The sequence below is a fragment of the Camelus ferus genome, unplaced genomic scaffold (assembly GCF_009834535.1).
Source record: "Camelus ferus isolate YT-003-E unplaced genomic scaffold, BCGSAC_Cfer_1.0 contig534, whole genome shotgun sequence".
In the NCBI taxonomy this organism is placed as follows: Eukaryota; Metazoa; Chordata; class Mammalia; order Artiodactyla; family Camelidae; genus Camelus; species Camelus ferus.
The window spans coordinates 183,315-199,398 of record NW_022589662.1 but is presented as its reverse complement, the minus strand read 5'-3'; the positions used below and the strand labels follow the sequence as shown (position 1 = coordinate 199,398).

At 43.2% G+C, this 16,084-nt stretch overlaps 1 long non-coding RNA gene across 1 annotated transcript; it reads left to right on the top strand.

The window, feature by feature from the left end:
• The first annotated feature begins 4,553 nt into the window (after positions 1–4,553).
• Positions 4,554–15,875, top strand: LOC116662602. Its single transcript, XR_004318583.1, has 4 exons — positions 4,554–4,666; positions 13,302–13,515; positions 14,730–14,822; positions 15,463–15,875. It is a non-coding gene; the product is annotated as an uncharacterized LOC116662602 (long non-coding RNA).
• The last annotated feature ends 209 nt before the right edge of the window (positions 15,876–16,084 follow it).

Below are 16,084 nucleotides of genomic sequence, written 5' to 3'. Positions count from 1 at the left end.
TGAAGAGGCAGCTGGGAGGTCTCGGTGGAGAACCTCACCTCGTTGGCCGTCAACTCTTCCACCCAGGAGGCAAGCTGGCTATATCAGAGGGGCCCCTAAGAGTGGGATCTTCTTAGGGTGACTAGCTTTTTGCAAAGAATGACACTAATGAGGTCACGATGTGGTCCTCAACAGAAGACCCCTCCTCTTACCATGACACCTCGGTCAGCTCCGTCAAAATCGTGTGCCCTCTGCTGTGGGGTGAGCTGGGCAAAGGGAGTCACTCTTGCAAATCCAGCCTGGAGGACAGGTCCTAACAACACTGGATTAGTGACCCTGTAGGAAAGGACTTGTTTGTTTGTGCGAAACACTGCCTTAATGGAATCTCTGTTTTCGTTCCGTATTAAAGATGGGGGAACCATGGTTCAAAGATAAACCCAGAATAAATTGACTGCAAGAGTGCACTGGAAAATCATTCAACGTCAAAAAGAGAAGGAGGAAGAGAGATTTGTCCTGTTAGATACTGACACAGTGTTAAAGATTGGCAGAATTGGCCGAAGAGCAGACAAACAGACCAAGAGAACGTGATTGAGACCCCGGAGAAAGGTGGTTGTATAAATGGGAACAGAATAGACCATAAATCAGATGGGAAAGAATGGACTGTTTCATAGATTCCATTGGGAAAACTGGCTCGTTCTGCGGAGGAAACAAAACTGACTCATTCCTTGACACCAGATGAATTAAAGACCCAAGTGTTAAAGGTAAAATGACAAAGTCAATAGAAGAAAAAATAGAGAATTTTTTTGCAACAAATTCTTCTTGAACAAAATTTTAAAAGGACAGGCCCAAAGGCAAACTCAGTGGTGACGTTTGGACAGACACGGTAAAGATTTTTGTGCCCTGAAAGGTGACGATGGGTAACTGAAACAGGACAGAATGAGGAAAGATACCGATAATCTTGAAAAGTAACGTGCGACTTCCGGTTTCTGGTCCGACATATAAAGACGTTGCAAGTCATAACTCAGAACCAAAATAAATAAATAAATAAATAAATAAATAAATAAATAAATAAAACTTAACAAATTAAAGTCAACAGCTTTTCTCAGATCTAGCGGAGAATTGAGGTCACAGGGCAAACTGGCGTGTCCCAAACTGGAAAGTCAGCCAGGCAGATACAGAGAATGCCTGCTTTCTGGGAGCAGAAAAGGCTGCAGGAAAGATCCTGGGCCATCTTGCAAGAACACCTGGAGAACCAGCCTTAATTTTACCACCAGAAGCCCTGCCAGGTTCTCAGGGTAAAGATAGGAGAAGAAAAAAAAAAAAAAAAAAAAAAAAAAACAAAAAAACCCCCTCATGCTTCTGGCAGGGAGAGAGGAAAAGTTACCGTTTGAAACACACCCAGGGCATTCCGTTCTCCTTAACAAAGACTTGCCCTCAAGAAAAACTATTTTGACAGAAACTAAACATCTTGGGTTTTACCAGAGCCTCACCAAGGGGGCTGAGGGGGAAGGAAATACTCAACTCTAGCCTTCTGTAGCCTCATGATGTAGGGGATGGAAACTACCCAGCTCTGCCTCCTTCTTGGGTAGGGGTAGGGGGCTAAACAGAACAGAATTTCCAAGAACTGTGGGATAATTATAGAAATTGTAAAAGTGACCCACTGCTGTTATCCAGAATGCAGAAGAAATTCCCACCAATCAGTAAAAAAAAAACCAAAAGAATAATAAAACATTAATTTCTATTTTCAAGGAGCCAGAACATTCTAGAAACTAGAAATGGAGGAAGCAGGGAACAAAGCCAACCAAGTCTAGGAAGAGATGCTCAAATGCATTAGAAGTGATTAAGATAGAAACTTAAAAAAAAAATGAGAGATATCACTTAATATTTCTAGATTGGCGAACGCTAGACTGCTGCGTAATGCCAAGTGTTGGCAGAGAGGTGGAGATTCAGGTTGGGTCGTGCACGGATGGGTGGAGGGTGGACTGGTCCCCATCTGGCGCCGCCTGCAAAGTCAGGTCAAGAAAGTGCACGTTGAATATATTATGTTTTTACCTAAATAGTCCGAAGAAATTACTGCAAAAGGACCCATGGTAGATGTGCAGGCTTCATTGTGTAATCAGAAGGGGTCAATCCGGGTGACAGCACCAGACAGAGTCAACTGGGAAAAACAGTGGAATAAAGGACAGTACTGTTTACCTAAATTAAAAATCACCCCCCGTACAAGCAGACATCCAAAGAAAACGTGTACGTTAAATAAATTAGAATGGTTGATCATGGCGGTGCTGGCGGTGGAGAATGGAGATTAAAAAAATTAAAAAAAAACCCACAACAGATACTGACTGGTATATATAAAATAGATAAAGGTTATACTGCAGAGCACAGGGAACTATATTCAATATCTTGTAGTAGCTCATGGTGAAAAACAATATGAAAATGAACGTATGTATATTCATGTAGGACTGAAGCACTGTGCTGTGCACCAGAAATTGACACAGCATTGGAAACTGACTGTAACTCAATAAAAGAAACAAACAAACAAACAAAACACAACAGAGGAGGAATTTCAAGGATCAATGATGATAATGTGGACTAAGATGAACTGTGTTAATGGAAAAAAAAAAAAAAGCTAACAAAATGTTTATCATCCAGGCCAATGAGTGTAGGGAAGGACTGTGCAAATGCCCTGTGGTCTGGAAGGCTGGATCTTGGACTGGCTATGTGTGCACAAATTCATCCCCTCCCCTGCTTCTTTTTCATGCCCCAGACTTACTCAGAGTGGCCATCTGGGGAAAAGGAAAAAACGACAGTTGTCTAAAATTCAGCTGTTCAAGAAATTCAGTTCAGCACCGTCCAGACTCCAAACATACATTTCCAAGCATCTCCTGCACATTGTCAGACGGACGCCCCGAAGGATGTTCAGAGTCAACGTTGCAGAGATCAAACACTTCCTGGGCACGTCCCCCCGAAATCTGCCGGTCCCCTTCACACTTCGTTACTCCCGCTCCTGCAGGTCACAGAAACCCAGCCCTCCTCTGTGCTCGCTGGCCGTCCCCTGGTCCCTGAGCTAGCCCTCAGGGTCTCTTCTCTGGACAGGCTTCCTAACCACACTTTTTAAACCACATTACTTATTTCTTCTCTCTCATTAAAAGCCCTCCATGGGGCTCCACTGCCTATGGATTTTCCCCCATATCAGTAACACATCAAAAAAAAAAAATCCTTTGTTACAGGATTCTAGACCCCCTCCATCACCGCCCAGCCATCGAGGCAGGGTGGGGGATGTCCCCAAATGCCCAGTACTCTTCTGTGTCTCTGTGCTTTCTGTCTGCACCGTGTGTCCTTCAGGTCCAGGATGGGATGCTAGGTTCTGCCTGCATCACACATCTTAGGGGGTTACAAAAGCAAAGGTTCATTTCTCGCTCAGCCTGAATGTCCCTCCTGAGACAGCTGGCACCCTCACTCCTGTCATCTTCACTCTGGAATGCGGGCTGCTGGGGGTGACTTTCCTGACCATCCTTTCTGCCCAGAGAAAATTGAGAGCTTGGTAAACACACCACAGTCTGGCTACTAAAGCTTCCTCCCCCCCCATCCCCCCATCCCCGAAGTGCCACAAGCCATTTCTGTTCCCTGTGGTCCCGCCCCCACAGGAATGAGACAGGGAAGCATGCCCACCCCCAGGGAGGGGCTGCAAATATGTGGGATTCACAACGGGACCCTAGGCAGCAGCTTGATTTCCTTAGATTGGAATCTCTGCCTGGTGCATACCAGGCATTCTTGAAGGCATATCTTAACTTCGCTTCCTCTGCAGTAAACATCTCCGGCTTTGCAGGTAGTTTTGTCCCTTTGCGTTCCTCGAGGATCTGGGACTGGCGTCTCCACTCACTCTTGCGTGTTCTGCAGTGAAGCGCACCTCTCCACGCTTGTCTTCGCGTTGGATTCTGGTCTCTGGAAATGTCAGAGTGCAGTCTACGGTTTTGGGGTTGGGAGAAGGTGTACTTTTTGTGGGCTGATTATGCACTTGGAGCTTGGTTGCTGGTTAACAGATCCTTGGTATCGTTTTTATTGAATGCTGGTGGCCACGAGGTTGTACCTGACAGATCAATTGCAGGGAGTGTAACTGACTTGACAGCTCTGAGTGTGTAACTGACTTGACAGCTCTGAGTGTGTAACTGACTTGACAGCTCTGAGTGTGTAACTGACTTGGCAGCATTAGCTGCCAGGCTCTGACATTCATTGCTGACTTTACACAAACACACACCTGCCATGCACCCCTCCCAGCCCATGACTTTGTGCAGACGGGCTCCTGGGGGCTGCCGGACTCCCCTACTGGCCAGCGTTGGCTCTAAGACACCCCAACAGTCTTACAAAACTTGCAAGTACCGCACAGCGTCCTGGGGTGCCTCCAACCCCTCCTCCCTTCTCTGCTTCATTTTGCAGGAGGATTGCATCATGGTCTGCCCACCCCCCCGCCACAGGTCCTTCCCCATCACACCATTCTTGCATGTTTAATCCTTTCCTGGCTTCTGCTTCTTAGAGGACACACACTAACACAGGGAACTTCCACAGTGATAATCAGACCCGGCCAAATATGATCAAACTTCTTTGGGAGCTCAAAAGCGAGGAAAAGTTAAGTCAGAAAAATCAGGAAATTGCTTCATGGCAGAGGTGGATTACAGTCGGGCTTTGTAAGGTGGGTCTTGGCCAGTGGTGGTGTGGGAGGAGGAAGGGGGGCCTCTCGAGAGATATGTCTTTCACCCGTCCATAACGTGGTGGGTTTACTTTTTAAATCTCCAGACTCAGATTTCTTTTAAATACTGGGGAAGGAGTCTTTCCGGACACATTCGTTTTCTTTTCTGCACTTCCCCTTGTATTATTTATTTGGTTCCTTGTGTGTGGCTTCCTCCTCTTTTACTGTTTGGTTTTCTACAAACTTGACTCCTTCTCCGATCCCTCTGTCATCATCTTCATCCCTTCGCTCCAAGTTCTGGGACCCCCCCTTCTCAAATGTCTGCCCCCGTATCAACAGCGAGACCATCCTCAGTGTCAGAGCTGCCTTTCTCTCTCCAACAAACATTTCAACTTGGCTCTTGGGATTTTGGTTTCCAGGCACTCTCTCCTTGCATCGAGTCAAATTTGTCTTTTTTAAGAGTATGGGGGGAAAATGTATTTTAAAATATTCTTCTGTTTCCTGCAGCAAATCTATTTCAGGGAAAGTCTTCCATTCAAGTCCTGCAGCCTTGGTCCACTTCTCTAGTGTTTCATCTCTTTGTTTATTGCCTTGCCCTGCATTATCCTGGTGCCTGGGGTCTGTACTCGGGGCCTTGGCTGAATGCAGACAAGAGTCTGTGAATATCCCTAGCACTGATGCTCACGTGTTCACAGACTGTCGCATGTGAAGCCAAAGGAAGCCATCTGGGCAGAGACATGTGAGAAGTCAAGTGATGAAATGGGTCTACTCAAAACAAGGGTGAGGGAGGAGGCGTATCTGGTTAGGAGCCTCTGGGACAGAAGCCAGGGAAACCAGATAGAGGAGCACCAGAAAGCCGGAGACGTCTCCGTTCCAAGCCAGAGTTTGTCCACAGTGACTTTTCACGGAGGGCTGGCAGCCCCGGCAGGGCCAGGAAGGAAGCTGTTGGGAATACCAGTCTGGTCTAGACATGCATGCTGACTTTTTTGGTTTATTAATCCTAGAATGAAAAGCAACTCTTCCAGACCAATTTTTTTTTTTTTTTGAAACAGCCATCATACATTGAGTCTCCTTTGTGTCCTCACAGGCCACGTGGGTGTGGCTGAGGTCCTGGCAAGGATTAAGCAAACGTCAAAGGATTCCCTAAGGCAGGCATGCAGGCAGGTCCACTCAGGTCTGGGCAGAGCAGGGAGGGAGGCCACCGCAGGTGGGCTGTGGCTCGGGGAGGCGGCAGGCAGGGGGTCATCCAGGCTGCCTCCAGCTTTGAGACAATCCACCACCAGCCTGAACTCCGCCCTCTGCCTCCAGATGCACAAAGGCAAAGGTGAGCTTGCAAGACATCCTGGATCCTTTCCCCCACCTATCTCCCGCCCCCTCCACCTCCTTTGTTAGCTCAGCTCCAATAATCTGAACTTGGGGCTCTCCTGAGACCACCACACCACACCCCGCTTAGTTCTCAGATTGCTTCAGATCTTTCTGCATTAAGAGAGCTTCAAAAATTTTGCTCTTTTAAAAACTGGAAATTAATTAAAATTGAAAATTTATCCAAATTTTAAATTTAATTTTTTAATTTATTTAAAATTTAAAATTAAATTAAAATTTAAATTTAAATTAAAATTAAATTTTAAAATAAAAATTTAAAATTAAAAAAATTTAAAATTAAATTTATTTTAAAATTCCAAAAAAATTTAAAATTAAATTTATTTTAGAATTTAAAAAAGATTTAAAATTAAATTTAATTGAACATTTTTTAAAAAATTAAAAATTAATTAAAATTAATTAAAAATAAAAATTAAAATATTGATGCTGGGGTTTTTCATGGCAATCGTTTGCAGAGACAGAGAAGCCCGGAGGGCTGTGCAATCAGCCCCTTGCTGCCTGCTACCCCGGGGGCAGGAGATGAGGTGCAGAGGGCTGGCCCTGCTCTGGCTCCAGGAACAAACCCCATGCTGTCCACAGTGTTGTTAAATCTGGTCCGAGTGGTGATTAATTTAGTCAAATGGCCTCCGATTTTTGGCATATGTTCACCATTATTTTTAATTTCCAACGTTGAGGCAGACCTTTTTTCCTGTTTGTTTTCATGAATATTTTAATGGAAATTGAGTGACCCCTTTTGCTTTTGTCTCTTAGGATCTTTTTCCTTTTTTGCTTTTAAATGACAACTAAGAAAGAGATCTACTGCTTTGAATTTTTTTAAATGTATTTTTCAAAGAACCTGCCGTGCTTTGTTCAATCATATTACAAATTATTTGAAGGCAGGGGTTGAACCCCGGACAGCTCATGTGTAGGGGGAAGATTTCTGCTTTTTTCTACATTTGGTGAACTAGTTCTAATCTTTGTTGGAAGACTGTTGATTCTTAGTTTCCTCAAGTGAAGAGTGAAAGAAATGGGACAAAGGGTCAAAATTCCATCTTTTCAGTTTTTCTATCAGATTCGCTGTCAGAGCGACAAAAAGTTAGAGAATATATTTGAAAGAAAATTATGTAATATTCTCTTTTATTTTATGTTTGATACATCCTTTTTTGTTTTTTTAAACATTTTTTTATTAAGTTATAGTCATTTTACAATGTTGTGTCAGATTCCAGCGTACAGCACAATTTTTCAGTTATACGTGAACGTACATACATTCATTGTCACATTCTCTTTCGCTGTGTGTAATATCCTCTTTTCAAGATCACGATCTTGTCTGCTGAATCTCAAAGTGTATTCCAGAGAGACTCAGGGTGGAGGGTGGGGGAGTCCTCTGCGTCCCCTTCAGAGAGTCCAGCGGGGTGGAAAGAACTTTCATAACAGCACAAAGATGTTTGCCTTTTTCTCTCTCGTTTTCTCACGAGTGTATGGTGGAGTTTCTCAAAGTCCGCCTGATGTGTGATATCAGAGCAGATTAGTGCAAACGCAGATAAAAGAACCCAGATGACTTCTATTAAGCAAGACATTAAAGAGACTTGCAAAATTGCAAAACATGACCCTTATCACTAAATTTTTTTTGTTGTTAGAAGTATAGTTTTTAAAAATAAAAATGGTTTTTGCTTTCATGTGTAATTAGTTTATTATTGATTTTTTTTAACGAATGAACTTTAGAAAGTTATGTTTTTATTTTGAATATTGAAAGTAACCATAAGTATGCCCCACATATATAAGTTTTGGGGGACCCTCAATAGTTTTTAAGAGTGAAAAGGAATCCTGAGACCAGAAGGTTTGAGGACCACTGACCACTGACCAAAGCTTCAGTCTGCATATTAAGTAGAATCTCCATCCCTGATATTCTAAAAGACCAGAGGCCAATTCATGCCCATGTTTTAAAAACTAATGTTCATCAGACATCAGCCTGTCCCCATCTTTGTATCTTACCTTCTTTAGAGCCAAAAATGCTGGTCCTCCTTCCTTTTAGTTATTCAGCTTATTATTTATTTATTTTTTTTGGCAAGGGACAGGTAATTACATTTATTTATCTTTAGAGGAGACACTGGGGATTGAACCCAGAACCTTGCTCATGCTAAGCATGTACTCTACCACTTGAGCTATACCCTCCCCTCCCTGCCAAAGCCTGATTAATGCCAGTTCATTATCTCTGACCATCACTTGCCTTTAGACCAATGCTTGGTGCAAATATTGATAAAACTGAACGTTCATGTTCAATCACAGAAGCACGGTTTGGCTATTAGCGTTAAATCATTCATTCACCCGTTTGTTCCTTCAGTAAGCATTTATTGAGTGCCTACAGTTTGCCAGGTACGGTTCTGTTTTGTTCAAAAGGAGCAGACAAAAATGTCTGTTTGCTTAGAGCTTACATTCTAATTAGATGACATAGATAATAAATCATAAACAAGAGGTAATATAATAGGTCAATTGTAGAGGATGCCAGAGGATCTAAATTCTATGGAAATAACACAGCAGGCGAAAGGGGCTTTTATGTATGTGTGTGGGGTGGCGAGGTGGCCCCGGCATATTTTAGCAACAACATGAAGCTAGAGGGGTTGGAGTAGAGTACGCCGAGAGGAGGTTGGGAGGAGGTGAAGGCAGAGACGTCCCAGGGAAGCAGATCACCTGCTGCCTTTCAGCCCCTAGTAAGTTCTCTGGGTCAGGTAAGCGTAGGGTTTTGAGAAAGAGAAGTTACATTTTCTAAAGGGAATTGCATCTCCAAGTATCATTCTGGCTCCCACGTTGAGAATAACACAGGGATAGAAATTTGGGAGGCAGTTTGGGAGGCTGAGGCTGAAGTCCAGGCGAGGCAAGATGGTGCGGACCACGATTCAAATTCAGAGCCGGGGGCGGGGTGGATTCAGAAGTGCTGAGAAGTGGCCAAACTGGATACATAATCAAGGTGGAACCACCAAGGGACAGTTCCAGGTGTCATGGAGTAATTGGTCATGACTAAAATCACTCTTGCTTTATGTCATTCAGCTTCGTATAAAAGTGAAATGTCTCCCTGCCATTTGCACTGTCTTATTTTCAAAGTGCTTTACTTAGAACCACTTAAAAGTAGCTGGTCTGATACCTGGACCCCAGTGTTCATAGCAGCACTATTTACAATAGCCAAGACATGGAAACAGATTAAATGTCCACTGACAGATGACTGGATAAAGATGTGGTATATTTATACAATGGAATACTACTCAGCCATAAAAAATGACAACATAACGCCATTTGCAGCAACAAATGTGCTCCTGGAGAATGTCATTCTAAGTGAAGTAAGCCAGAAAGAGAAAGAAAAGTACCATATGAGATCACTCATTTGTGGAATAAAAAAAAAATGAACATAAATACAAAACAGAAACAGACTCATAGACATAGAATACAAACTTGCGGTTACCAAGGGGGTGGGGGGTGGGAAGGGATAGACTGAGATATCAAAATTGTAGAATAGATAAAAAGATTATACTGTGTAGCACAGGGAAATGTATACAAGATCTTGTGGTGGCTCACAGAGAAAAAGACTGTGACAATGAATATATATATGTTCATATATAACTGAAAAATTGTGCTCTACACTGGAAATTGACACAACATTGTAAACTGACTATAACCCAATTAAAAAAAAAAAAGAAGAAAAAGAAAAAGTAGCTGGTCTGAAAGTGATTGAACTGGTAAACAGCTGTCAATGAGTAATCGTTGCATTATTCATAGATTAAAGTGAATGTGTGGCTTAGGGCGACTGAGTTAAATGGTAAATGACTACACGCACGGGACTGCCAACCGATTTAGGACCCATTTCAATCTGATAAAGCAAATTTCCTAAGGCTTTAAAGTGAGTCGTCAGCGACTCTTCCATCTACTCAAATCCATGTGAAATCGTTGGCCCCATCTAGAGAAAGGTTTATTGCTCAATGTCAAAGGCAGAACATACATCATTTAATTGTTCATCTTTGCCCTGAATGCTTTTAAGGAGAGCTCCCTGGATATTTGGATTTAATTAATGAGCAGTTCTCTTGGAGGGGATCTGTGATATTAATGGTAGTGTTTGGAATTCCATGAATTAAGCCACCAGGATTTGAATCCTTCCACCATTGCTATCTGTGACCTTCAGCAAAACACTTAACCTCTGTCTTGATTTCCTCTTCTGAGAAAATAAACCTTTACGGAACCTAGTTAATAAAAGAAAAAAAGCTGGTGGGTGCCACATACTCTTCTAAGTCATTCTTTTCTATTTAGTTCCACATTTGGCTTCTCTTTGAAAATACTCTTTCTTCAAACGTTGTCAGCTCAAAGTAATACAGCTAGAGAAAACATCTTTGCAAAGCAAAACCAGACCCTTTTTCCTATTAAAATGAGTTGTAATTTTTTAGAAGTTTTTTTCTGGTTCCATCAATATTATTTCCCCCAAACAGGAGAGAAAACTCTTAATGAGACCACATGTTTACATGTTTCAAACTTTGAAACTCCCTGGAGGTTCCAAAGTGTATATTTCTGATGGTGTCAGTATTACTGCTGTAAATATCTAGATATAATACAACATACACATGGCTTTCACATGTTTACATTTAATACATCATTATGCATGTATCGTTTTTGTTACTGAGTCCAAATTCATTCTGCTCACTGCATGACAGGTCAGTCAATTGGGAGGCAAGGTGATGGGGCAAGGAGTAGTGACTTTATTCCGAAAGCCGGCAGACTGAGAAGATGGCAGACTGATGTCCTGGAGAACCATCTTCCCTGAGTCAGAATTCAGGCTCCTTTTATACTGAAAAGGGGAGGGGGTGTGGTTGGTTGTTGCAAACTTCTCGGTGCAGGAATCCTTTGTTCTTGCAGCTGTCCCCGGGGGTCAGGTCATGATGCCCCTGCAAACCTCCAGCAAAACAAATGTTATTTTCTACTCTGCAACTTGTTATCTTTATATAAGGGCAAACGTGTTAACATCCTTAAAGGTCTGAGCCTTGAGAACCGGCTCTTCTGTCTATTTCAGGCTAAAGGCAACGTTGTTTTACAAAAGGTGCAGAGCGAGCAGGACTGAGCCTAGAAAACAGGGCACAGGGTTAAAGCCAAAGGAACAGATTTAATATGCAGTCAGATTTATTCTCTTCTGTTACAATTTTATTGAAATTATTCTTGTATAATAATAATAATAATAAAAAAAAGGAAAACAGCTAACCAAAAGAAAAATGATGATTCTGAATGATTTAACACACTTGTTTGGGGCCAAAGAAGATTGCAGCGCAGTAAAATCGTGATCGGGAATGAAGACACATCCATCCTGACCAGACCCACTGACGCAGACCATCAGGCAGGAGAGATTCTTTTAATTACCGCGGTGCCCTGAGCCAAAAGATTCCAAGTTTGTTTGAACAAAGCCACAGAGGAACTGCTGATGGGAATCAATTTTAGGCTCTGGAGAAAGCCCTGCAGAAGCCAAGGAATTTGGTCTCACGCAGGGTGTGGGATTCTGAAGGCACATTTTGTCGTGTGGGAACGGTTGTACGCTGATGGAGGAGGCGGGGGTGAAGGGCTGTCGCCTGTGCTGCGCACACGTGACAGCTTAGCACCTGTTGCCCTGACATGTCCGTTACACACAGCATCCTGTCCTTCACACACTGTTTCTCTTACCTGCTGAAAGCCCCCTTACCGAGTGGATCTGCGTTTCAAAATGCAGTTAAATCTAAGTCAGCTTGGGGGTAACAACCAGGCTCTCGTGTCTTTGGGATCAGCCTGGGTTCCTCGTTGGCTCTGCGGCAGGCGAGCTGTTCTCGTTGTGAACGGCTCGCAGTCTGATGGGGGCTGCGGGCTGGGAGGAAGCTCCGGCAGCACTTGCTTTTGCTAGATGCTTATCCTTTGAAAAAGTCGGTCTCATTTCCAAGAATAACCATTTCCTCCGGATGCGGGGAAGCCTATAGGTTCCGAGACCCTCGTGGCATCCTTTTAAATTTTGGCAGACATCCTGCTTTGCTTTGAGTCCTCAGGACACTTAAGCAATGGAAATGAGGAGAGTATATAGCTCAGTGCTAGAGCGCCTGGTTAGCACGCATGAGGTCCCGGGTTCAATCCCCAGTGCTTCCATCAAATAAGAAAATAAACCTAATTACGTCCCACTTAAAAAGTAAAAAAAAAAAAAAAAAAATTAATAAAATAAAAAAGAAATGGAGAAAAGAGAGAGTCAAATGTTTCTGCTCAGACCTCAGCAGATTAAAGGCCAAAGACTCACCAGACCTGGTCCAGTGGGTGTGGACCTGCCAAGCTTGGTGTGGATGACTGATTTGCAATGGTTATAATTCAAAACCCCCCAAATGCATAGCATGTGTATAAAAACTATCTTTTTTTTTTTTACTTAATTTTTTTTTGGGGGGGTGAGGGTAATTACTTTTATTTATTTATTTGTTTTAATGGAGGGACTGGGGATGGAACCCAGGACCTCGTGCATGCCAAGCATGTGCTCCACCCCTGAGCTGCACCCTCCCCCCCCAAATTATCTTTAAATGGAGTGAAAACTAATTAAATTATTAAAAACGATCATAAGTACAAAACAGAAACAGATGTATACAAGATCTTGGGGTAGCTCACGGTGAAAAAGAACGTGACAATGAATACATGTATGTTCACATATGACTGAAAAATTGTGCTTTGCCCTGGAAATTGAGACAACATTGTAAACTGACTATAACTCGATAAAATAAAATTAAAAAGAAATGATCATGCTTTCGTATACTAGTGAACTTTACTTTTCCCTTGGAAGATGTTCTTAGATGTTGCAAATACCCCAACGAGAATTTGTGGCGCTTCTCCCAAACCATGAAGTCCTTGTTCTGGGGATCATGACGGAGGACTGATGCCCCAAAAAATATTCTTTGGGAAGCACTGTTATCAGAATGCATAACCTTAAACACAAATTAATACCGATGCAAAAATGTGTCTCTAACTTGATCTTTCAAGAAATTAGTTATCGCCAAGTGAAGCAGTCAAAGCAAAGCATGTGACAAAGCATTGGGGTGACTGCAAAACACTCACTTAAAATCTCTCTTTCCTGGGGGAGGGTGTAGTTCAAGCGGTAGAGCACATGCTTAGCGTGCACGAGGTCCTGGGTTCAGTCCCCAGCACCTCCTCTAAAAATAAATTAACAAATAAACCTAATTATCTCCCTCCAACAAGAAAAAAATTAAAAAAATTACGAACCCACAAACTTTGTATCTTTTTATCCTGGGTTAAGATGAAAAGCAAGACGTTATTGGATGATGGAAGACTGCAATTCTCAAGGTGTCTCCACCGCACTCAATACGAAATATGAAAATACGAAGAAGGATGTTTGAAGCCACATCACCAATGATGGTGCAAAAGCACAAAACAGAAATATCAACGTGAAAAAGAAAATCAAGAATGCAAAGAATGCCGTCGTGGACCCAGGACCCTCCTCCTCTCATCCTGTATCCTTACCGATGTTCTTAAGTTTAGATCGCAGAATCTCCTGGCGTCTGAATTTATAATCTTGAAGTCCGAAATGGTTTTTGCTTTGTTACTCCCATTTTTTCTCTTTGTTTTGCTTTAGTTTCCCCCCCCATGAACATGCCTTTTATGTAATCACATGCAGATTGCATTTCTAAGCATCCTTATGTAAAATGGATATCATAACAATTTTATGTATCTCAGGGAGGTACCATGTAATATACCAAAAGGTATATAATTGAATTTTTAAAACATGCTTTTATCATTTTTTTTCATATTTTATCCATTTGTTTGTCTTAAGTTTTGAACTTATTTTGTCATATCTTAATTTTTAAATCACAATCATTGTGTGGATGGGCTGTGAAGCCCTGATTGCCAGGGTTTGAATCTCGGCTTCTCCGCTTCCTTCCTTTGTGACCTGGGGTCAGTTACTTGACCTTTCTGATCTGTTTTAACATCTGTAAAATGAGGCAAAATGGTAGAATCCAATTCCACAGCCCGCTGTGCGGGATAAATGAATTACTGTGTTGAAATTCCCCGGGACATGATGTGTCGTCTGAAAACGTTAGTTGTGCCAAGGGTTATTATTTTTAAATGGCCAAAGTGTTTCCATGGTGGACTTGGAAGTGCACCATTACCGAGAAGACTTTTCCAAAATAAACCCAATTTCAACCTGCAGGATAGACTAATCTGTCATTAATCCTGTCCTGGGGCTTGGCGTTCTAATTTGGTGTAAACTTGGCTCCTTTGTCTTTTTTTGTAAGTTAAGTAATTTTTTCTTAAATTCTATTTTATTATTATTATTATTATTTTTTTATCTTTTAGGGAGGCGGTAATTAGGTTTACTTACTTATTTTTGGAGGTACTGGGGTTCAAACCCAGGGCATTGTGTATGCTAAGCATGCACTCTACCACTTGGACTTAAACCCTTCCCCCCCGTAGGACAAGTAATTTTTAAAGTGTTTTTGTAAGACAAAATTTTCGGTTAGTCAACTGCTCTCTGTCTATATAATATATGTAATCTGTGGATCGATCTATCGATCGATCGATCTATCTATCTATCTATCTATCTATCTATCTATCTATCTATCTATCTAAGAACTATCAAAATTTAGCGTTGAAAACACTTGGAAACTTCCTTGCTTCCCATCTTAATTTAGGAATTCCTGCAGAAAACCATCCTTGACTTCCCGAGCTTGAATCCGGTGCCCTTCCTTCCCTGTGGCCCCACAGCTTCCAGCTACGGCACAGCTCAGGTCACTCGGTGGCCTTGTGACACTCCCTGACGGTAAGGTCCAGGAGGGCCGGCCATGATTCTTGGTTCCCAGGGGTTGCACCTAGCATTGCGTGCGCAATAAATATTTGCTAAATAAAAGGATGCTTCCAGCTTCACTTCTAGAGAATCCTAGGCCACATAATTGATTTTTTTTCAAGGAAACGAGGTTTTGGGCTCTGCCCTAGTGGTTCTTAAATGCTCCCCCATTGCAGCCCCTTTCTCTTAGTGGGTGGGGGGCATCTCCACGGTGGGGTCCCCTTCCCATCGTTAGCAGCATCCTTGCAAGTGTTGGGAACGCAGCTGCGCAGACGGTCCCTCTGAGGGTGGGGTGGCGGGGGGTGACTGGACCCCACCTGAGGCCCTGAGGGGTCTGGTTCAGGAGCTCTGCTTGGGTCCCGCCCCAGCCCAGCGACACGGATGCCACCAGAGGGAAGCAAAGTGCAGCGGAGCCGAGGCGGCCCGACCGGGAAAGGGACACACAGCCAGCAGGCTCCAGCCAAGGGTGTCCCCTGCCAAGTGCAGATGCAGCTGACGGAGGGAGGTGATCCCCAGGGTGGAGCCCGGGGATGACTCAGACCCCGGGTCAGGCTGGGGACACAGGCCGTGGGTGGACAGGGAAGCAGAGGCTGAGGAGGCCCCATCTGACATCCAGGGCAGCTCATCCATCCAGCAGAGCACCGTCATGAGCGAAGGATGCTTTTGGGACCCAAGTCAGATCTGCGCTGCCCTTCTCCTCGGGGATGCCCTTATGAGGCGCAGAAGCCCAGCTGTAGGACTTCCCATTTCTAATTCGTCAATTTCCAGGTAGTACTGGGGCACGGTTTGGCTGGAATGCTCTGGCCCCTGTCCTTGGTCACTGAGCCTTTTACTTGTCCCTTAATTTTTCAGCACTAATTGTAAAGCTGGCGAAGAAAAAAAAAAGAGTGTTGGAAATCTGAAATTCTGCATTCTGTACCCCAGCCTTTCAAAGTTAAGGTACAACTATTTTTATTACTGCTTGTGTTTATCCAATGGTGAGTGGATGTGACAGTCACTTGCCACTCTAAAGATGTAACCCACTGGCTTTCTTAGGGCTCAGATGATCCGTCTTCTGAAAGATTCATTTGTTTTGTGAAAGGCGGTTGGACCTGGCCTTTTGGACCGTGAAAGACTGGCTCAACTCTAGGCCAGTTAATTACTGTCTACACCACCCTGGGCTGGTTATTTACTCTCGTTGGCCTCAAGACTCAAAAACTGAGATCCTCAAACCCATCACCAGGATTAAGAGATGGGAT